Genomic DNA, 24,470 nt, shown 5'->3' on the forward strand with positions numbered 1-24,470 from the left:
CCTGTAGAATTCTGGGGGTGCATTGCATCTGTGTTACCTTGACACAACAGCTGGAGCTATAATGAGCAATGACTGGGCTATCTCAGTGTGCACTGCACAGGGTCTCCCTTCATGGGATAGGTAGGGCTCCAGTGGGTTAGGGGTCTGGGGCTCACTGAGGCCAGCTGGGGCAGCCTGACCCTTCTCTCCTCCACACTATTAAGGTGGAAGGGGGTCATGGCACCTTCAAGCCCCTCCAATCCAGAAAGAGCGTTCCATAACTTCTCTACCATTTGGCAGGGTACTAGGGATAGCTCCTCTATATTCCTGTAGCTCTTTTAAACCAAAGTTTTTTTTTCTTTTTTCTATTCCCCAGGTCAGATGAATCTGCTCATAATCCCAAAGTATTCTCCCTCCTGACTACATCAGAGGTGGGTGTTCTCTTTGTTATCATGTCTTAAGCTCTCCTGCCATTCTCTGTGTGGTCTTTTATTGTACTGAAGCTCTTCAGGTCAACTTTCAATTCTTCTTGTGGATGAATTGCTTTATAAACAAACATAGATTTGGTGTGTCCATGGAGGAGATGTGTTCAGGGTCTTTCTATGTTGCCATCTTGAACTGGAACCTTAGGTAGACTTCTAATTTTATTTCCCCAGTGAATGTCTCATAGATGGTTAATTTCATGAATGTAATGTGAATTTTTAATAGCTTTAGGAATTTTTATTATTTTTTCTCTAAATACATAGTCCATAATTATACTACTTAATATATATGTGTGTGTGTGTATACACACACATATATGTATGATATAGAAACAGATACAGTTATATCGAGAGAGACATATTGTCAAAAACACATTCCAATCCACATGTCTCTAAAATATTCAGAAGTTCTTTTTGAAAATGTTGAGTGACTGCTGGTTAATGCAGAGCCAAGACTAGAACACTTGGTCTGGTGTTATAAATACCTTGTCTTGAAAGGAGAAAGAGCAGCCCCCTTCAAAGAATTGCTATTGATTGTGTCTTTTCTTTGAATTGCTTAGAAACTGAAGTTGCTAGCAGAGATGTTATGAAGGATTTGCTGGAATCAACTTTGGTGAGATTTTCTTGGGAGAAATTTTGCAGCATATTTAATCAGGCGACCAAGAAACAACAGCTGCTTGTGTATGAAGCATCAGTAAAGCTGCTAAGATTTATATAATCTTTAGTGTTCAACAGATTGCTAGCATTTATAGGACAGTCAATGTATGCCTATGCTCATATGCAGTCATATAATGCTACCTTTCCCACTGCCTCTGAACAGAGCGGCTTCCTAAGAAAGAAATGCTTTGGGGAAAGATGAAATGAGGACTAGAGGAATTTGTGATCAATTTCCAGGAAAGTGGTGATAATAAATTGCCCACCAGAAGGCAATGAGGGTAGAACCTATTTGTAATAGAAAAAAAAAAGTTATTCAATTCTATCACTATTAGCAGCAGAATCATTCCACTGACATTACTCCTTGTGGCAAAATCAATATAAAAATATTTATGTGCTGATATAAGTATGGGAACATTTCTAACTCTAGATGATTACCACTTTATTAAAAATCTGATGATTATCAAATGCCATTGGTTTTAATTTTCCCTAAATGTAACTAGTGAATTCATGCAAAGGAACTTTGAGATGTATACTTGAAGACATACAGAATTGTAAGGGTTCTTAGAACATATTCAGAATCTACCCCATACATTAAGTAGGAGATCCTTGTGTTCAGCTGAGGTAAATCTGTTGACAAGAGCATGAACAGTTCCAGTGCTCTGGACTCTTGTTCTAGTACTTTCTCAACCATTTTCTACTGTTCTAAATAGAAGTTTCTCAGGGTAGCATTGCGGTACTCAAGAAAATAGCTTTTCTTTCATTCTAATCTTATATTCTATGGTTTCCCAGTGTATATATCTCCTCCCCAAGGAGACTATGCTCATGCCCACCCATAAGGTCTGATTTTATACGGCTTTCCTTTCTTTTTGTTGATAATGCCCTACATTTTTCAAGATCCAAGTCGAATCCCAGCTATCCTACCATTGGGACCTTGAGTTAAAAATGGTATCTACTTTATTCTAAGTTGATAGAGCATGTAGAGCCTAAGTCACCGTGTAACAGCAGTTTTTACATTGCTTATTAGAGGCCATATCATAGAGTAGAAAGACCTTGGTCTTTAGAGTTAGGCAAGTATAGATTTTAATATCTAACCCTAACCTTTGACATATATATATATATATATATATATATATATATATATATATTCTACATATTATTATATATATTAGTATCTATATAATAGTTTATAAGTATATTAGTATGTTAGTTAAGTGTGTATGTTAGGATTTTCTGCTTTTCTGTGGGAGTAAATAAATCCTTAAATCTCATCTCCTTATTGCAAGAAAGATTTATTTCTTGCTCATAATAAGTCCAATTTGGATTGGGAAGCTCTTTCAAACAACGTCTAAGGGATACAGGTTGTTCCCATCCAACTTTGTTTAGAAAAGACAAAGGTATGGAGGTGTCATACAAGCTCATAAAGGCCTATCTAGAATGTGGCTATTTTCATTTCAACTCACATATCACTGACTAGCACTAGTCCTATGGCTTTGCCTGACTTCAAGTCACCTAAGAATTGTTGTTTTCTAGGTGCGGGAAAGAACATGAAAACTGGATAGGGATGAGTGCTAATGATATCTATTACAAGAGTCATTTAAATTAGCTAAGATACCCATTCTTTTTCTCAGAATAAAATGAGATAATAAAGTGCCCAGTATCCAGCACATAGAAGCTCAATAAATGAAAATTAATCTAATATCTTCTAAAAGAACTTTTTAAAAAAGTATATTTATTTATTTTGACAGAGAGAGAGAAAGAATGAGTGGGCAAGGGGCAGAGAGAGAGAGAGAGAGAGAGAGATCCCAAGCAGCTTTGTGCTGTGAGGCTGGATCCCCTGAACTGTAAGATTGCAACCTGAGCCAAAATCAAAAGCCAGATGCTCAACAGACTGAGCCACCCAGGAGTCCCTAAAAGAGTTTCTTAAGGCCAATTAAATCTCACTTATTTGCCTCTTTGGTCCTGAGCACATACCTGGGTAAATATTACTAAGTTTAGAAATTAAAGCAGGATAGCAAGATAGCAATGTAAGAAAACCCTAAACTCACCTTCTCGACAGACATAACAAATCTACACCTATTTATACAGCAATTCTTCTTGAAGAGCTGAGGGTTGACTGAACAGCTTCTGAAAAACAAATGATAGAGAGACCACACAGATAATGACAAAAAAGATCAAGATAGAGACACAGTTACAAAAGAAACCTGCACCTCTGACATTGCAAACCTCAGCAGGGAAGGATAATACTTTGGGACAATGAGCACATTCTTCTGCCCTGGGGCACAGGAAAAAAAAAAACAACATCATTTAAAAGGGCAACTAAAATAAAGGAATTAGTCCTATAACCCTGCCAAATGGAGAGGGAGATGCTAGAACCCTCTCTGGGTCAAAGGGCTGGTGAGTACCGTGGTTTGTTTCCCCTCCATCTTGACAGTGCAGATGGAAGCAGCGTCCAGGCACCCTAGCCAGTCTGCCATCTCAGTAAGTCACAGTACCCTGGCCAACACCAGTGCCAGCCATCCCACAAAGGCAGCTGCATCCTGACATACACTGGGACACTCCTGGTCAGTGCTCACTATAGCTCCAGCTCTCTCACCAAAGTGACACAGGCACAAAGCCTCCCTGTCCCCCAAACATCCCAGGTCTGTACTGCTTCAGCTCCAGATGAAGCCCTTGACAGGGGCACTCCCGTTCATAGAGCCCGGGGGCCACCCAGTCTGCATTGCTTTTACTTCAGTCACCCAGCCAGTGTCCTGTGTATATAGCAACCTGGAAACCACCAGTTCATGCCCATCTTGGCTCCAGTTGCCACACAGGGTACCTCCAGCATGGAGCACCTCAGACTCCCCCAACAAGCTCCAGATGCCTCATTAGGGTGCCCCCTGAGCACAGCACCCCAGAAAACTCCAGTTTGTACCCACTTAAGCTTCAGTTTTCCTTCTAGTTTCTCTTTGTGCAGAGAGCCCAGAGACTACCCTGGCCCATGCCCAATTCAGCTGTCCTGCCTGGCTGTACTTTGGAAAGAGCACTGGGATCACTGCAACCCATACCAACTTCAGCTCAGGCCATGTCATAAGGGCAATCCCAGAATGGAGTGACCTGGGGCCAGCACCACCCCCAACCTATAGCAGCCACAGCTGTAGTCAATCAAAGTCATCAGACACATACAGCCTACACAAGGGACAACCATATAGAAGAACATTCTTTGAAGTTTAGGAGATATAGCTGTTCTATCTAATAAATAGGGGAAAAAAAAGACTCAAGCAAAATGAGAAGACCGGGGCATATGCTCCAAATGAAAGAACAAGATAAAACCTCAGAAAAAGAACTAAATGAAAAAGAGATAACCAGTCTACCTGATAAGTAATTCAAAATAATGATCACAGAAATTTTGCAAGACTGGAGGAAAAGTAGATTCAACTCCGTGAGAATTTCATTAAAGAGAGAAAATATTTAAAATATTAATTAAAATAAATTAAATGAATAATTACCAGAGGGAGGCAACAGTAGATTAGAGGATGCAGAAGAATGGATCAATGATCTGGAAAACAGGGTAATGGAATGTACACAAGATGAACCTTAAAAAGAAAAAAAAAATTAAAAATGAGGCTGCATTGGGGCGCCTGGGTGGCTCAGTCGGTTAAGCGTCCGACTTCGGCTCAGGTCACGATCTCGCGGTATGTGAGTTCGAGCCCCGCGTCGGGCTCTGTGCTGACTGGTCAGAGCCTGGAGCCTGTTTCAGATTCTGTGTCTCCCTCTCTCTCTGACCCTCCCCCGTTCATGCTCTGTCTCTCTCTGTCTCAAAAATAAATAAATGTTAAAAAAAAAAATTAAAAAAAAAAAAATGAGGCTGCATTAAATGATCTCTTAGACAACATCAAGTGAACAAACTAGGGGTCTCAGAAGGAGAAGAAAGGGGCAGAAAAGGTTCAGGAAGCACTGAGAGCCCCAAACAAAATGAATCCAAGGAGGTATACACCATGAAACATAATAATTAAAATCTCAAAGCGAATTTATTTTTATTTTGAAAGAGAGAGAATCCAAAGCAGGCTCTCATACCCAGAGTAGATCTCAACTTGGGGCTTGATCTTATGACTCTGAGATCATGACTTGAGCTGAAATCAGGATTTGGATGCTTAATCAACTGAGCCACCCAGGCACCCTTAAAGAGAGAATTTTTAAAAGCAGCAATACAGAAGCAATTAGTAACATACAACTGAAACCCTATAAGGCCATCAGTTGATTTTTCAGAAGAAACTTTGCACATTAGAAGGGAGTGGAATGATAGATTCAAAGTGCTAAAAAGAAAAAAAAACCACAAATACAAACCAAAACAAAAAACTACCACTAATAATACTCTACCCAGCTAGGTTACCATTCAGAATTAAAGAAGGGATAAACAGTTTCCCAAACAAAAGTTAAGGGAGCTCATCACTAAACTGGCCTTACAAGAAATGTTAAAGGAACTACTTTAAGTGTAAAAAACCATAATTTGAAAGAAAAAAATGTCATGAGTAAAAGCAAACATACAGTAAAGGTAGTAGAACACTTTTAAAGCTAATACCAAGTAAAACACAACACACACACACACACATAAATAACATGGAGTGGGGAGTAGAAATGAAGTTCTTTTAGAATGTGTTTGAACCTAAGTTACCATCAACTTAATGCAGACTGCTTATATACATAGGATGTTACTTACATATGGACCTCATGGTAACCACAAACCTAAAACCTGTAATAGCTACACAAAAAAATTAAGAGAAAAAAGCCAGGAAGAACTCTAAAGAATCATCAATAACAAGGAAAGAGAGTGAGAGAAGAAAGGCACAGACAACTACAAGAACAACCAAAAAACAATGAATAAGATGGCAATAAGTACACAACTATCAATAATTACTTTAAATGTAAATCATCTAGATTTAAGGTTACTGTCCAAGATAGTGACATAGGAAGACCCTGAACTCAACTCCTAAATGGACATACAAATCTGCACATATTTATAGAGCAATTCCTCCTGAAGAAGTAGTGAGAGCTCACTGAGCATCTTCTGCATAAGAAATTACATAAAAACCACATAGAAAATGGCAAGAGAGACAGAGACATAGTAGTAAAGGGAATAGAGGGCAGGTGTCTTCACCTTGTGAGAGGTTCCAGAGGGCCAATGCACCCCGAGTGTGAAAGGAGGCTTTGTCCCCGCTGTACAGAGGTGGACATACAGAGGTACACCTACGGTGTACGTAGGTGATGTTACCAAGGTCTTAAGAGACTTCATCTGGCTTCAGAGTGGAAAACAAACAAACAAACAAACAAACTATGAGCTTGAGAGCAAGAAGGACAGTCACTGTAGAAGCTACTGTTATAGCCCAGACCTTGCCCTCCTTTGCAAAAATAACAGAAGAATCCTCCTGCACATCACTTAACCAGAACTGGACCCCCCTCAAACAACTGCCAAGCACTGAGATAATGTTTATAACTGGCACCATCAAGTCATCCCGTGCCAAGAAACGTTGCAGGCCACTGCACTCCCTTTGTTGAATAACCACCCTAAACCCCTTTACAAACCACCAGGCCAGGTAGCAACCTCAAAGTTGGTTTTTGGACAAGAGTCCAATTTCTCCCCAGGTTGCCAGCCTCGTAAATAAATCTGATTCCTTCCCAATCAAAACTTGTCTCTTGAGAAAAGATCTTTCAGGCAACTGGCAGCAGAACTTGGATTCAGTAACGCTTTCTTTGTACTTATCCCAGAAATTTGCTATGGACATAAAATTACTGATGAAATAATGTGCACCCAGCTCCCCGGGACCAATAGTAAAGTACATGGGGTGTGCAGTTTTGTATTGATCACAGAAATTTTTCAAAGACTATTCATTCATCGAGTTCTCCAGAGCAACAGAACCAATATACAGACAGAGAGAGGGAGAAACTTTCTATTCATTTTCCCCAATAATATTGGCTATAGTTAATAGAGACACAAGAGAGAAAGGGAGAGAGATTTCAAAGGAATTGGCTCACAAAAATGTGGAGGCTATAAAGTCTAAGATCTTAGGGATAAACTGGAGATCCAGGGAATAGATGTTCAGCTCTAGTCTGAAGTCAGTCTAGAGACAGAATTCCCTCTGTCTGTGGAATTCCTGACTGCGCCCTTCTGATATGAAAATATATTGCATATTTTATCTAAAAAAATGGATGGAGCTAGAGACTATAATGCTAAGTGAAGTCACAGAGAAACAAATATATTATTTCACTCATATGTGGAATTTAAGAAATAAATGAAGAAAGGAAAAAAAAAAAAAGAGAGAAACCAAAACACAGACTCTTAACTATAGAGAACAAATAGGTGGTTACCAGAGGAGAGGTAGATGGGGAATGGGTGAAATAGGGCAAAGGGACTAAGAGTACACTTCTCTTGATGAGCACTGTCCTATATAGAATTGTTGAATTACTATGTTGTATACCTGAAATTAACATAACACTCTATGTTAACTATACTGGAAAAAAGAAAGTAAAAAGGATGATATTTTGTCATTTGTGACAACATGGGTAGACCTCGATGGTATTACGCTAGTTGTAATTAGATAAAGACAAATGTCAGGGCACCTGGGTTGCTCAGTTAGTTGAGCACCCAACTTCGGCTCAGGTCATGATCTCACAGTTCAGTTTTTAGGTTTGAGTCCTGCATTGGGGACTCTGTTCTCAGCATGGAGACTGCTTCAGATCCTCTGTCCCCATCTCTCTCTGTCCCTCCCTCTACCTCTCCCTCTTTCTCTCAACAAATAAACATTAAAAAAAGACAAATATCATATGATTTCACATATATGTAGAATCTAAAAAAGTAAAATAAACGAACAAACAAAAACAGAAACAGACCTATAATAGAGAGTACAAACTGTTGTACAGTTGTATGAAACAGTGGTGGGAGGGAAAGGGCAAAATGGGAAGAGCACTGGGGGGTACAGGAATCCAATTATGGAATGATTCATGAGGATAAAAGGCATGGTATAGGGAATATAGTCAATGGTATTGTACTATTCTTGTATGATGACAAGCTACACTTGTGCTGAGCATAGCATGACATATGGAATCACTATGCTACAAACCTGAAACTAATGTGACATTGTGATCAGCTTATAAAAAATAAGTAAGCTTATTGAAAGAAATTTAAGCTTTCAGGAAATTTCTTTCTCATACCAGTCCTTGACTTGGTCCTATTTTTTCTTGAAATTTCTGTTGCTTTTTCCCAAGACATATCTGATTTTGAAATATTTTACTCAATGACTCCTACTTCTTTTTTTCTATCGTAAAGTCTCTTCCTAAGATTATGCACATAATTATATATTTTAGTTTGTATATACTCTTATCTGCCTACCTGGAAACCACATTGTGTATGGGCCATTCTTTGTATAAAATTTTGATGATTTTGATGATTTTGATACTCGAGGCTTGGAATCTCCTAAGCAGTCTATCTGCCCTAGTTCAGTGAAATGAGATTTTTTTTTTCCTTAAAGAAGACATGAATATTTCATGAAATACATAATCCAAATGTTAGGATTCTTAAATGCACTATATAGATAAGTGGGAAATCTGTTATAAATACAGTGAGGCTATGTACATATAACCTAATGTTATTTATACTTTGTACTCTATATACTTTGTTATATATACCTATGTTAAATCTCATTAATTAAAAATCCAATTAATTAAATTTAGACTAGATTCATTGAACAATAAATTTGGTTCCATCTACATGTATCTACGTGTATCATTCTATAATTTGGTTTTATCAATTTTAGCATAATAATAAAGGCATGGAAGAAATTTAAAATAAAAGCAATTCACCATTAATCCATCCACTCTGATATAACTGTTTCAAGCTATTATTAATAATTTTAATTTTTTTCCAACTCTCTATTCCAAAGAAGAAATATTTTACATTCTGATTAGAAAGAGGCAGTGACTAGTTCATGGAGAACGTGATGTCAAAGGAAATTAGAGAAAACAGAGTGCATGTAAATTATTCTTTCTTGCTATCTTTACCTTTTCCATCTTTGGATCCTATGTCATCCATTTATTGAGAAGCTCCTCCACCGAAAAGGACTTGAAAATGTACAGGACTTTTATGATCTCCAAAAGAGGGAGCAAGCTTTAGCTTTTCCTTGGTAAATGGAATTCTTCTCTTACCTTTACTTCATCTTTTCTTTCTTCTTGCATCCTTTACTTTCTTGACTGGTAATATCACCATCTTTTTACCCCCTTTTGTCAATCATTTAATTAATTTTTTTTTCTATGAGCATTGTGCTTCAGACAAAATGAAGCACAGTGGAGAGAAGCACAGCACCAAAGAAAGTTAGACTTTAGTATTTTGCTGTTACAGTTTAGACTGAACATAGCAGTCCATTTAGAGGTAGTCATTCTAGCCATGAAGGGATATATTTCTCCATTTGGGCCAAAATATAAGGACATTTTCATAGCTTAGAGAAATTGCTTTGAGACTTTCCAGGAAATACACTATAAAAACAGAGACATTAACACAGAAACTGTAGTGGGACAAACCTTCAGTATTTCTGCTGAATAAAGAGCTCTTGGTCTCAAATCATATTAGTGATCACATTCAGTTCAGAATGACTGAGAGGTGATGAATAGGTCATGGCCAGAATCTGAGATCTCTTACCTATGTCAACAAACCCACGGTAGTTTGTTTCAACATTTTCCTCTATGTGGAGGCTGTTTGCTCCAGATTCTTAACAGAGAAGTGGTAAAGCACTTACAAAAAATATTTCTAAATATATTGTTGAGGGCTGGTGAATTTTCTGCCCAGAATTTTCTGACCCTGACCTTCAGATCAGTAAGCCTTTCCAATATGAAGGATGCCTACTTATTTCAATAAAACAAATAGATCACATGGTTTTCCTGATTATATCCCTCCAAACTTCTGTCACACTAAAATGTACAGTCTCTTTACCTGATTCTGAAGGTTCCACAGTATTCAGCACCTGCCTGCCTCAGTAAACTCATCTCCCACCACTTTGTCCATTCTTCATCCACTCTGGTCAGAGTATCTTTCTAAGGTAGGATTCCAACTCATTGTTTTTACAGGATTTTCTGTTTTTGCACTGAAAGAGAAGCATCCTAGGAACCTTCTCAGTTTTGGCAAACTGTAACAATTCTAAGAGTTCTTGGAATATACCTGGTTCCCTCTGGGTCTTTGCACTTGTGAGTCTCTCTGCTTAGAATGGTGTTTCCTCATATCCACATAGAATGTGTTCTCATCTGTTAACTTTACTCAAACATCACTTATTTTTTCTTTACCAGTAGATCTTAGCCTTTTCTCCTATCACTTGCTATCCCTTGAATCCATCCCTCTCTTGCCACTTTTAACACCTATTGCTATATGAAATTGTGCTGTGTTTATGTTTATTATTGTTGGTTTCTTCTATGAGGAAACAAATCCAGTGAGTTTAGGGACTTAGCATATTTTGTTCACCTCTGTCTCCTGACATGTAGAAGAGTTCTTTGAACTTAATAGGTATTCAACAAATATTAGTTGAAAGAATAAGTAAATAAAAATTGAGGAGAAATTTCATTTGTAAATTGGTAGCAAAATTTAGCTTCTTGTTCTCAATTTACTTTCTAAATGTTTTGTTATAAAGTTGGATAAATTACATAATTTTCAACAAATAAGAAACAAGAAATAATCAGAACATTATCTCCCAAAGAGATAACTGGTAGAAATCTTTCACAATTTTAGAGTGTAAGGAATTCACAAATTTCCTATGTGCATATTTTTCTCCAAACTTTTTGCCATGCTGGTAGAATGAATGACCTTTATTATATGATATTTCTGAGATTATAAATGGCAATAGTGAAGCCATTTAAGGCATCAACACTGTATCCAAAGTCAGTCTTTCATTCTGAGTCATACTGTGACCAGAGAGAGGGGTGGGGAGTGGAGAGAAAAGAAAAGGAATAAAGAAAAAAGAAAAAAAAAAAAAACCCATCACTTGTAACTGAGTGGAAGGACCTGGAGGAGATTAGTGAAAGAAAATTACATAAAGATACTTTGTTCTAAGTGCCTTGGAAAATTTCCTTTAATTGCAAAGCTGGGATCCTGATAAATTGATTTTAAAAATGTGGTAATGGAAGCAATTAATCTCTTCCTCCCCAGTGGTACCATAGCAATTGGTATTGTGCCTTTATCAGAGGACTTAACAATCTATCTTGAATAAGAGATACTTATAGAGGCTCTTCTTCATCCAATAGGTTGTATAGCCCATGGACTCTGATTCACTGTGTGTATGTGTATGTATATATAAAATTTGTTTTTGTTTTTTTGCTATGGCATTTATAACTGGGAGGCACTAAGTGGTCAATAAATGGTTGAGTTGATAAGAGTATTTGGAATCAAGGAGAGAGAATAACATCTATATCAAAAAGAGGAGAGAGTGTTTGTTATATTCCCTCCTAATTTTTTCCTTATTTAGAAAGAAACAAAAGCAAAACACAACACAACAAAACAAACAAAAAAAAAACAAGCTTTTGAGACTTCTGGGTTTATAGGCAATATTTAAGAGAGAGTGGCAGGGGAGTTGAGTCATTAAATAAGTGGCTTCAAACGTTTTCACCTATTACCCGGAGTGTATGATATATTTCCATTTCTGTATATATTTGTTTGATACTCCATTTTGGCAATATTTAATGTTATTTTTAAAATATTTTTAATGTTTATTTTTGAGAGAGAGTGAGAGGGACAGAGTGCAAGCAGGGAAGGGGCAGAGAGAGGAGATAGAATCTGAGACAGGCTCCAGGCTCTGAGCTGTCAGCACAGAGCCCAATGCTGGGATGGAACTCATTGACTGCGAGATCATGATCTCAGTCGAAGTCAGATGCTTAGCTGACTGAGCCAACCAGGTGCCCCAATTTGGCCAGTATTTTAAACTTTTTTATGCATTAGATATGTAAAAAAAAAATGCTCTCTTTCAGTTGAGGTTTCCCTATCAGTGAGATTAAGCTTTTCCATATTTATTTCTTTTTTTTTCTGTAAACTATATTTTCATATATTTTGCCTTCTGGGAGGGTTGTCTGTTTTTCCACTGATTTGAAAGAGCTCTTTATGCATCCTGGATATTTATCCAGAATGTTAATGATGTCTATGCTAACCTATTTTTAAAAATTATTTTTGTTCATTTTTATGAGGGCAAAGGGGGTAATGTATTTCTTAGATGTTTTTGGATTTTGTATCTTTCTTAAGGAAGCCCTTCTCTACTATAAAATTATAATATATTCTCTTATTATTTCTCATAATATTTATGTAGTTTGGTTATAGCTCTTTGATCCATTGCAAATTGAACTTGATATATGTCTGAATTACAGTTTGACTTTATTATTTTCCAAATAAAAAGCAAATTATCTGCACATGATTTAATAGTCAATCTTTTGCTAAGAAATTTGAAATATCATGGATCAGTGTATCCTGTACTAATACAATTTCTCTCTCTCTCTTAACCATTGGTAGAAGTGTATTGAATATACTTAAAGATTTTTCTTCCATTTGAACTGAAATAAGTTGTTAAAGTTAAAAAATTCCTTTTAGTATTTTGATGAAAATGCACTAAAATCATCAATTACTTTGGGAAATATTTCTGTCTATAATAATACATCTTCCTGTTCATGATATTGGTATGCTATTTATTTGATATTTTATTTGACAGTTTTCTTATTGTTAGCCTTGAGCTTCTTACATTAGGTGTGTTCCTATACATTTTATTCTATTTTTTTTGATATTGCAAATATGATATCTTTCTGTCCATGACTTTATTTTTAAAATTTGGTTACTTTTGGCACATAGAAAAATTATTAATAAAAAATACATATTGAACATTAATGTATCCTTTTTACTGAATTCTCTCATTCATTCTTATAGATCTCTTAGGCGACTTTCTTGTTTTATATGTAGATAATCATATATGCATGTAGTCAGTTTTGGCTCTCCTTTTCTGTTATTTATAACTCATTTCTTTTCCTCTTTCTCTCTCACCAACTTGGTCAGCTGATATCATACTGAACAGTAGTGGTCATAGCAGGCAAACTTGGCCTGTTCCTACCAAATTGTTATCTGTGTAATAAATATTTATTAACCCCCTACTGTGTGTCAGAAACAAGTTCCAGTCATTAAATAAAACAATAAAAATTCCTGCATTAATGAAACTTATATTATCATAGGAATGATGCACAACACAGAATATGCACAAAAATACATAAATTAGAGAAAATATTAGAAGATGAAATTAATATGGTTAAAGAAAACCCAACACAATTGGAGGGGTTAGGTTGTAGTAGGGTGGTGCAGGATAGATCTCAGAGGAAATGATATTTTAGTAGGGCCCAAAGGTGGTAAGAGAGTTAGCCATGTGGACATCTGGAGAAAGAACATTCCAGGCAGAGGGAATGCCAGTGTAAAGGCCCTGGTATGAGAGGCTGCCCAGTGCATTTGAACACCAGGGAACAGGCTAGCATGGCTGAAGCAGAGTGAGCAACAAGGAGAAAAGGAGATGAGGTTGGGCAGGTCATGGGGGCAGATAACACAAAGCTGTGGAGAAAAGGACATTAGCTATAATATGGTATGGAATGGGGAACCACTACAGTGTTTGGAGAGACAGATGACATTATCTGACTTACATTTTGAAAGAATCACCCGGTTGTTATTTGAAGATTTGGTGATAAGGACAAAACATTTTGTGAAATCAGGGAGACCACATAGGAAGTTATTTAATAATGCAGGCAAAATATGCTGTAGGTCATATGAAAAATGGCCAAAGTATCGATATATCTTGAGGTAGGGTACACAAGATGTCCTGCTGGCTCAGCAGTAAAATGTAAGAGAGAAGACTCAAAGCTTTATCTTAATGTCACGTTTTTCTTTTTCCTTCCACAACTCGAAGTTTGGGTTTGAATAAACTGAGATTATGCAAGTTTGGACGTGGGACAGAAGTTCATTTTTTGTTACGGTGAATTTGTGGTGACTGTGGACAGCCAAATGAAATGAAATGGTTTGGTGCATGGGTGTGCAGTATAGCTAGGGATACAGAATTGGAACTCATCAGCAGACATCATGATCAGAACTGTGAATACAAATAAATTCTTCTAGGAAGTGCAAGTAGGAAAGAGAAGAGACCCTGGAAATGAGTTATGAGGCACCCTAATGAGTAAAAGAGACCGAGAGGAAATGGTCAGGAGGTAGAAGAAAGCCAGCAGAATGTGATATTCTGGAAGCCAAGTGAACAAAGTGTATCAGTGCGCAGGAGGGTCAACTCTGTCAAATATTTTTGATTTGAGATGTACTCGAAATTTAAAATCCCTATTTCAAAAGCGACTTTATCATTCTTTTTTTACAGAAGCTTCTCATGGCATAGAAACTGCCAGCAGCCAGATGAAGACACCTGTCCCTATCTGCATGTGGAGTCATAAGCAGTCATTTCCTAGCTTGGCAGCACTCCTTCAAGTGACATTTCCAACACCACCTAGAGAACCAGGAAATTCAGTCAGGCAGGCAGCACCAGAGGTGGGCCTGATCAAGTCCCTCTTGACAAATTCTTGTTCAAGAAATAAGAAAAAGGGGAAGACCCTGGACATAAATCCCAACATGCTATAGAGAATTTTTTGGAGGTAATTCCTGATTTGCAAATAGGCAAAGTTTTTAAGCTTTGACTTGTTTAGAATATGGAAGAAAATAATAATAATAATAAAAAGGACAGTCTTATTTCTTTTCTTTTATAATTACCCACACAGAATGAAGAGAACTGAGGAAATTAATCTTAATGACCCAAACCCCTCTCCTCTAGAAACACACTTTCCCTCATTGTATGTGTATTTCAAATAATCAGATCCCCAAAATGGCTTCTAGTTCTTCTCCTTTTCATGGCTAGGTAGCTTTCCTCTTTCTCTTTTTACTTCCTTCCTTTCTTCCTACAAATAATTATTGAATACATAGAATATTACAGGCCCTTAGGATACATCAGTTAACTTTATAGACATTGTCTTTGCCCTCGTGGAACTTAGTCTGGTGGGGGGATCAGGCATCAAATTAAAATTTATACAAAGTGTTATATAATTGCAGTAATTTCAGTAATAACAAATATAGTACTATATTAATTTTTAACAAGTCTGTAAGTTCAGGGAAGGCTTTCCTAAAGAAAACAATATTCATTGTTGAGACTAAGAGGATAAATAATACATAAAGCAATCCCAAATATAGAAGCCTCCCAGAAAATGGAAAGACAAAGAAAATGAACAAAACAATCTCTAATATAGTCTAGATTTAGACCCATAGTCAACATTATATCAACGAGAAAGTGATGCTCTTTCTACAATCTCTTTTTGGAATCCTATTCCTGAAGAGAAGAGACTGCTGTTAAACCCCTGAAAAAATGTCATCACTATTAACAGATAACCTAAATGTATTTGTAATCCAGAGCTTAGATGATCTGCATAGCTAAAAGAACAAATACCAGCAAATAATACCCAAAGGGGTGTTAGAAAACATATATTCTGTCCAAACTGAATTATTTGCATCCCCAGTATGGAAGTGTATTTATTAGGGTATAAGTTTGACTGCCATGACAGAAACTCAAAACAATAGAAGCTTAAACATAGTGGAAGTTTTGTTTTTCTCTCTACTAACCACCTGAGTATAAGAATGCCAGAATTAGGATGGTAGCTCCATGGTGTGAAGGCACAGTCTTCTTATGTCATGTTGTTTTATGCTCTCTGGAATGTTGCCCTCATCTGCATGTTTCAAGATGACTCATAAGAAAGGGAAAAGAAGTTAAAAGTACTTTCCCTTTTAAGAGGCACAACCCAGAATTTTCTGATGTCATTTCTGCTCTTAAATCATGACCTAGATGGACCTCGTCACAAGGCCACACCTAGCTTTGGAAACATCGTCATTATTCTGGGCACTCATATGTCCAAGTGAAAAATATGAGAAAGAAAATGATATCAGATAATTGGGGGAAATGCATATACCACCACAATGACAAACATGAAAAACATTATGATAACCCAAAGGATATAAGAATGAGTGAGGCTAGTTTCCTGACCTGAAGGATGCCAGGAGCCAATGGTTGGGAGAGGCAGCAGACATGCACTAGAGGAGAGGTAGATTTTAGGGATGAGGAAAGGCCATACATTGATTCTCTTTGGGGAATTATCATAGAAAAGGTAACAGCTAAGTTGGGTTCTAAATTACGTATCAGATTTCAACAGGAAGAGAAAGGTAAGAACCTTTCGGAAGAGGAAACCATGTTACAGCAACTTCCTTGATGGATCTACATGAGCTTAATATGCTTGTTGCTGTATCCACACTTTATCTTTAGTCAGATGATTTAAAGAATAATCTTAATTACAAGTCTTAGTCAAAGTAATGAGTATTATCCATTTTAATGCAAAAGTGAATTGTGAAAGTTTTTGAATCATAACTAGTGCATTCCTGAGTGGTGAGATCCCGCTTGATAGACCTAACAAAATGATGGAGGCTGAGATTCTTCTTGGAAGTGTTAATCCACAAAGTATGTAGCCATAAACATGACTTTTCCTTTTACATTCTAAAGACATCCACAAAGTAAGGTAAACAGTGAAGAAGGATCTGTAAAATAATCCATCTCAAGACTGTCACAACTCATAAAAATTGAGTTAACTAAACTCTGTCCAGATGAGAAAATAGCAGTCATAATTTCCATGAGTATATGAATTTATGGCTTTAAAAGAGTGTACTTTACATACATTGTCAGTTAATACTTAATATAAATCTATGCTATAGGTACAGCTGGTATTATTATTTCAATTTTAAGAGTGACACAACCAAATCTAAAAGATATAAAGATATCAATATCAAATAGGAAAAGTTTCAGAGATGAGACTCAAACCCAAGATGTGACAAGAACATGTATTTACTGTTGTGGGAAGATAAAATAATTGTCCATGCATGTATTCTCAGGTGTAGGGCATAAGTCAAAACTAAACATAAAGGGTTAAATGCTAATTATCTAAATATATTCCCATTAGCTCTTTCCTAATCTTGCCATCATGAAAGAAAAACAGGTGGAAAAGTAATTTAAACAGACTGATGTATTTCCTGAGAATTCTAGAAAATTTGGGACCACTCTCTTATCAGCTTATGTGTAGGCTTTCCCAAGAATTACATGCTAGAATAGCCTGGTGTGAAATTTATTCTATAAGGGGATTGTTTAATAATTCAGTTTAATCATATTTGTAAAACTGTGTTGATACAAAAGGCTATTAACAGAAATGTAGTAATACTCCATCAAAGCACTAAATCCAATTAATTGGAGATAGTCTATTATGGTCAATTAATTAAAAGTCTCAACTTAGAATGTTTCAGTAAAATATCATTTCTATAATATTTTAGTAAACAACAATGTGGAAAGTCTGCTGGGTATATTTTAACAAAACTTTTGAGTTTGCAGTGTATACAAACAATGCTTAAAGGTTATTTAAATAAATGTTCTATATTCTAATATAGCATATCCATTTGCTTAAGAAATCATTATTCCTTAGATACGTAATTATTCCAAAGACAAATTTTTTAGCCAAGGCAAAAGTTTATAATTTAAATTACTAAAATGAGTGAAGTTATCATGTGTTGAAGCCAGTATACATCGTGATGGCTTTGAAATATAATTACTAATGGTAATAGCTACTGTCACTGAACTATAGATGCCCCCACATACAATATATATGCTTATGTATTTATATTAATCTCACAGCAATACTGAAATGCAGGCTTTATCATTCCCATTTTACAAAAGTGAGTGCTCAGGGCCGAAGAGATTAAGTGACTTGGCTAAAAATCCCATAGTTTATAAGTAAGGGAAATACAATTAATCCCAGGTCCGTGTAATCTTATAATTCATGTCTTTTCCACTATATCATTATTTCTATGTATGTGTGTGACTGTCTGTAGGAAAAGTACCCTCACAAGAACATCTGTGTTGATAGCTGTGTTCTATTTCTTGGCTCAGGTGTAATTACACAATTGTCTGCATTACAGCTATTACTCTGTATCTTTTTTTAAAATTTGCTTTTGCCCCTCTTTGTGAGATACAACAATAAAATGATAAAATAAATATTGTGTCTTTTAAGGGTAAGATCATTGTGACAGAGCAATTTATATATATGTTGGGTTTTGGCATTAATCTATTTCTAAGTAAATTGAGGTTGGGGCCTCAATTTACAGTAAGTTATTGGCTATAGAAGTAAGGCAGAGCACTGTGAGAAGATCCAATTTGTGTTAATTTGAGGCATGGAGATCTAGGGTGGGGAAAATGGGGAGTGAGTGAAAAAGGAAAACATTTATTTCAGTGATATGGATCTAAGTGCATTAGTATTCATTTAATCCTCAAAACAACCATTAACAGTGGTTATTATAATGCCCATTTTATAAGAGTTCAGTACATTTTCCAAAAATGAGTGGCTAAATGTTGATTTGCATATAGATGTGCCTGACAACCGAGTCTGAGTAGTTACTGAGGAGCAAAGATTCAACAGTTAAGAGCAGTCAAATAAACTGATGGGGTGAGCAGTAGTCACTGGTCCTAGAGTTATCTATACTGCATTCCGTTTTGGTAATTTACCCACCAGGGATCTGGAATTTTGTCTAAAAGGGATCAGAAATACCCATTATCTGGAGTAGCAAAATGGGATTAAAACACCAGTGGCAGAAAGGTTGGCTGCAGAAGGATGACAAGAAAGAGAGTCATCTCTATGTGGGTTGCCACGGACATGAGCTGGAGTATATTGAGCATTTGGGTCAACTGTTCTATGACCAGACCTAATCCAAACTTTTATCTCATTGGTCACTTCAGTTAACTTCCCTGAAAGTTAGCTTCTTCTTTATGTAAAAAGAGGAGATGATTGCATGTAAATATACTTCGGACAATGTAAAGAACTTTAAAGACACTAGACATTCTTATTTGGGGATTACAGCACTCAATTTGCAACAGGGCCAGCCATTTTGACTATACCAGTATTTTTCTTTCCTTTTGTTTTAATTTTTAAAATATTTATTTTTGAGAGAGAGACAGAGTATGGATGAGGAGGGACAGAGAGAGAGGGAGACACAGAATCCGAAGCAGGCTCCAGGCTCTGAGCTGTCAGCACAGAACCCAACGTGGGGCTCAAACTCACCATGAGGTCATGACCTGAGCTGATGTCGGACGCTTAACTGACTGAGCCACCCAGGTGCCCCACTAGTACTTTTTTCTTTTTTTTTAAATTTTTTAATTTATTTTTGAGATAGAGACAGAGCATGAGCAGGGGAGGGGAAGAGAGAGAGGGAGACACAGAATCTGAAGCAGGCTCCAGGTTCTGAGCTGTCAGCACAGAGCCCAATGTGGGGCTTGAACTCACAGACTGTGAGATCATGACCTGAGCTGAAGCCAAACGCTCAACCGACTGAACCCCCCACTAGTACTTTTCTGATTGAGATTCATTTCCCTTGTGACTTCTGTCCCAGTTACATAGGATAAAATAAAAGGAAAATGGGATTGCTGTACCTAAATTAACTTGGGAGCAATCTTGCTGAAATGCACACACAGGCTAAAATGAAGAGTAGAAATAATAAAGTGTTTGAAAGTTAAGTTTCTGATTATGTACCCAGCCTTCATTCACTTTCTGCAGTACACCAGTTTGATTTAGTTCAGGTTTATTGAGTCTTAATTTGGGGAATGAATTTCTAGTTAAGAATCCAACATAATTGGCAATAGGTTATTTACTTCTCTGACCTATTCCTGCTCATAATTTGTAGTAGTGGTTTTCCTTACTAGAATAGGATCATTTTACAATATTTATATGCATCGTAGCTTGTTGTAGACAAGGTGTAAATAGACTTCCAGGAACATCAACTGAGGGGAAAATAAATATGGAATGACCATCTTAAATATTTCTCTCATCACAGGAAAGCTCTAGACAAAGGAAAGTGACTGCAAAAATGGTTATGTCGTTTGCTACTTCCCTTTGACTCATTGCCTGTGGAGAATAACTTTGAAATATGACTAAGATGTCATGAAATAAAGTTTAGAAAGTTATTTGTTTAAAACACCAACTGGACAGTAAGCTGAAGGCCATAAACACAGATACTTGGAGAACAAATTTACTTTTTGAATCAGAAGCCAGAGTCCAAATACACTGGGCCCTCTGAAGCATCTCTAATATTTACACAGTAATCTGATTTGGGAGCCTCCTTGTTTTTTCTCTTTTCCATTGATTTAGTCACCTACTGGCAACTTCATAAGCTCCAGAAGGGGTCAGAATCCCCCCATGCCCACCCCGTGTCAAAGCAATTTGTGCCGATATTACAGAGAATCAAGATGGAAAGACTTCTTGGTGCAGCCAGTGCACTCCCAGGGAACTGGGGGAGCAGACTGTTCACCATGATGTATTTTCTATTCCTCTGTGCAACCTGGGTTCATATTCTCCCTGGGGGGCTGGTTGAATCACCTTCTTGGAAAGAGTCATCATTTTGATAAACTTTCCTGCCAGGAAGTTTTATTTTCAACCAACATTTTGTGCTCTTCATTTTCTGGTTAAGTCTCCTTAGACTATTCTTTGTGGCCTGGGGAAAAAGGCTGATTTTCTTAATCATTATCCATTCTAGATAGATCTGAATTTAAATTTGAGGTATCATTTTGCCTCTTCTGTGCTTCAACCTACTGGCATGCATTTCCTATGTAACATGGCTTCCCCTTAGTTTAGTATTTGAGTATGGTTCTCTTGGTAATAAATTCTAGTATCCTTTTAAGTGAAATCCAAGTTTCTTGAACTTGGTATTGCCAAAGATGTATGGGGTTATATTTTGGTTGTTTCCTTAATGAGGTGGCCTTTGCAACAACAGACCCTGTGTCTGCTTCATTGCCTTCTCACATGCTAAGTGTCCCTTACCTCCTGGACATCTCCATTATTATTTATGGTAATAATGAACTATCAATAATATTAACAATTATAATTAATAATAATTAAGGATGCCAGATTTGCCTTTCATTTAGGATTATCTCTTCCATAAGGCATACCATAATAATAAGTTGATTCATTTTCACTATCCACACATTCTCAGGATAACAAATCACATTAGAAGAAGTTCCATTACTTTTGGGTCAAGAAAGAAGTTTAGAGAGTGGCACAGCTAACTTATAGAGAGCTCCCACTATGTGCCAAACCCAAGAACTGAGGATTCAGTGGTAAGATATACAGTATCTCATGTCATTTAATCTTCTGAATCATTCAAGCTGGTTATTATTACCAACTTTCTCCCCATTCTTTCCATCTTATAAGTGATGAAATTGAGCCACTGGTTTGAGACTTGCAGAGGTTAGACTAGATTCTAGATCTGCCTTATTTCAGACCGAATTCTATTATACCACCAGGTCAGCAAAACTGAAATGGGATATGTCTCTAACCTTCCATGGGTTCCATGTATTTATCCATGCTATGCTTTCCTTCATTTCCCACCTATTTCCATATGTTTAGAGGTCCCCTGAGCAATCACTGCACCCAGCTGCTATATGCTGCTCCCAGGTCCCTTGCCATTTTGTCGTTCTTCCTACATTTCAGACTTCATCACAAAAGTAACACCAAAGGTTTTCAAGGGAAACCACAGCAAGATTTGGGTCTTATATGTTAAGGATAAACTGTGCTTATACCCTTTGCTAGTATGATTCAGAGGAACTACTTCTACCAACTCAAAAAGAGATATGGAACAGAAACCATGGCTAATAAGCACCAGTCAGTGAATCAGAATCTCTGGGTTCTCCATCTGGATTATGTGGTCAGGGAAAGTTTCTCTACTTCCCTTGGTCTCAGATGAGGTGCTTTGATTATATTATTAATAATCATAGATCTTCCCTAACTATCTGTCCCTGTGGTCCTAGACCTGTATCCATAATACAGAAAGTGCAGTCAGAAAATTTTATTGAGGCCAATGGATTTGCCAACTAACAGGTAAGGAGAGAAAATAAGTAAAACAAAAATGAGCATGGAGGAATAGTCCTTAACATTTTGGCACAAAACTAGAAAGACTATCTCCTTTCCATTTTCCTAGCGCTCCCTTCCACAGTACTTGAAGAAACAGCTCTCATTCTTTCAGCCACTCTGGGATTGGTAACCAAGGAAGAAACAGAAGAAAAAGGTATTGGTATTCCTCTTTTGTCCTTGGTAATAATAGCTTTTGAGAGTTTGTTTGTTTTTGTTTGTTTTTGTTACCTTTGTCAATTCCGTCATTTTGTTATTTATTATACGCTTTTTATCATAAAAGGCATTGGGATGAGTTTTGTGGGTTTTGTCAAATCATGGCACTAGTTGCAACTTAAACTCAAAATTTCTCAAGCTTGTGATGTGTTCCTGCCAACATATCCAACTTAGATTCAGAATAAAAAAAGATCAGACAAATTTGATAAGGCAGTCATGATCACAGGTAGACATTAGAGAGGAATCAACTTCGCTTTCTTGCTTGAATGTTCAAGTCTTTGACATAAATTGCAAGAGGAAAAACTACACAGACCTAGGAAGGTTTAGCAGAAATTTGTTAGTGGGTACATGTGCCTCCTTTAAACTGTTTAGTTTTTAGTTATCCTACATCATGGGAAGCCACTGGAAGGTTTGGTTGTGTGTATATATATATATATATATATATATATATATACACAAATACAAATTTATTGTATGTCTGTCTCTATATCTAAACCTACATTTATTAGTGAAACAGTAAAAGAAAAGGTAATCCTGCAATAAAGGTCTAAAGCCAAATTTGTCACACTGTTGAGGGGCTTTTTTTGTCATTTGAATCATCCCTGAATGACCTGTGTACAAATTACTAAACCCTAAAGAGTTAAAAGTGTTTGTTTCACAGGAAATTGGAAGAAATTTATGTGCGCAAGTGAAGCTGAAAGGTCGAATGTGTGACTCACATCTATTGACAGATGGAATGAGCATAACATAAGCAGACAGTGACTAGAAAACAAGCCGGTTGTGTGAAAGTATTTTTAGAGACTAATTTCTACCCAGCTGTGTCATCTATGAATGGGAGAAGTTTGAGAAAGTTACCTAGGGGTGTTTGAGCTCAATCAAGTGAAAGTTAATGATACTGATTTGGCTTAAATATTCACTTCAAACTTTGATGTGCAAATGAAGCTAGTTTTTGAACTAATTTTCAGGGATGTTAGATTGTTCTATTATCAAAATGACATAATCTTATATATTAGGACCTCATTTTAGTGTGGAAACCTGAGGTCAAGAGTCCATAAGTCTTTCCCCCATTTGGAATGATACCAAATGGTAGATATAGTATAAAAACAATGTCTTCTGGCAACTAACATAATAGCCAAGTGTGTGACCTCTCAAGTCAGACTTTGTGGTGTGAATTCCAGCTCAGCAATTTAGTAGATACACGATTTTGGACACTTGCACATTTCTGTGCCTCAATTTCCTCTCCTTATCTATTAAAGGTGAATAATAATATATGTTTCTCACATCCTATCCCAAATGACACACTCTTTTCTAGGTCAAGGGTAAAAATCCCTGTTCTCATGCAGCTCACCTCTTAGCTGAGGAGGGAAAGACAATAAACAAATGAATATGTAAGAATATGTAAGGTAATGATAGGTGCTCTGGAGAAAATAAAGCAGGGAAGTGCTTTATTTATGAAGAGTGGTATGTAGGGGGCTGTTCCAGTTTTCAGTCATCTTGAGGAACTGATACATGCTAGGTCAAGTAACAGTCAACTCCATGGAATTAATATTTCTCTCTTTGGTGAGTGTATTTTAACCCCCAGGCAATAATAATTGATTAAAGGATGAGAACATAGAACCAAAATGCTCCAATCTATGTGAATTTCAGGAGTTATACTGGAGATACTGAAAGAATTCTGGGAAATCTGAATCTGGAATAACTCATGCTGAATATTTTGGCAGCCATGTTAATACCTTGCAGAACTTGAAAATAAATGCAAAATAGAAACAAAACAGAGTCAAAAATAGAGACTATATACTTATAATACCTTTTGAGTTTCCACCTCAAGGGCTATCTACCTTTTGCATTTTTGATTGTATAAGGCAATAGTTGCTCTTTATTGATTATTTTAACTCAAGTTGTGTTTTCTGTCATTTGCCACCAAAAAAGTCCTCACAAATGTAATTGCAGTGAGGGTTGGCACAATTCCCTGGCAGATAGAACATGCATCTCAATCTTGCCAAATAGATAACTGATATTACCTGTAAGGTAATGGATTTATTTTTCCAAATAGGTCGATCTATAGTTTTGGTGAAACTTCTCAGTTTTCCACCCTGGATC

General features: G+C 36.7%; 1 long non-coding RNA gene across 1 annotated transcript in view; it reads left to right on the top strand.

Moving 5' to 3' along the window:
• Window positions 1–18,220, top strand: part of LOC144612945 (uncharacterized) — a 499,846-nt gene extending 481,626 nt beyond the window's left edge. The window contains exons 3-4 of the long non-coding RNA XR_013550163.2: window positions 356–410; window positions 14,507–18,220. This is a non-coding gene — a long non-coding RNA (uncharacterized LOC144612945). The remainder of the gene's footprint in view (window positions 1–355; window positions 411–14,506) is intronic.
• The last annotated feature ends 6,250 nt before the right edge of the window (window positions 18,221–24,470 follow it).

The sequence above is a fragment of the Panthera onca genome, chromosome D1 (genome assembly GCF_046562875.1).
Source record: "Panthera onca isolate mPanOnc1 chromosome D1, mPanOnc1 haplotype 2, whole genome shotgun sequence".
Classification (NCBI taxonomy): domain Eukaryota; kingdom Metazoa; phylum Chordata; class Mammalia; order Carnivora; family Felidae; genus Panthera; species Panthera onca.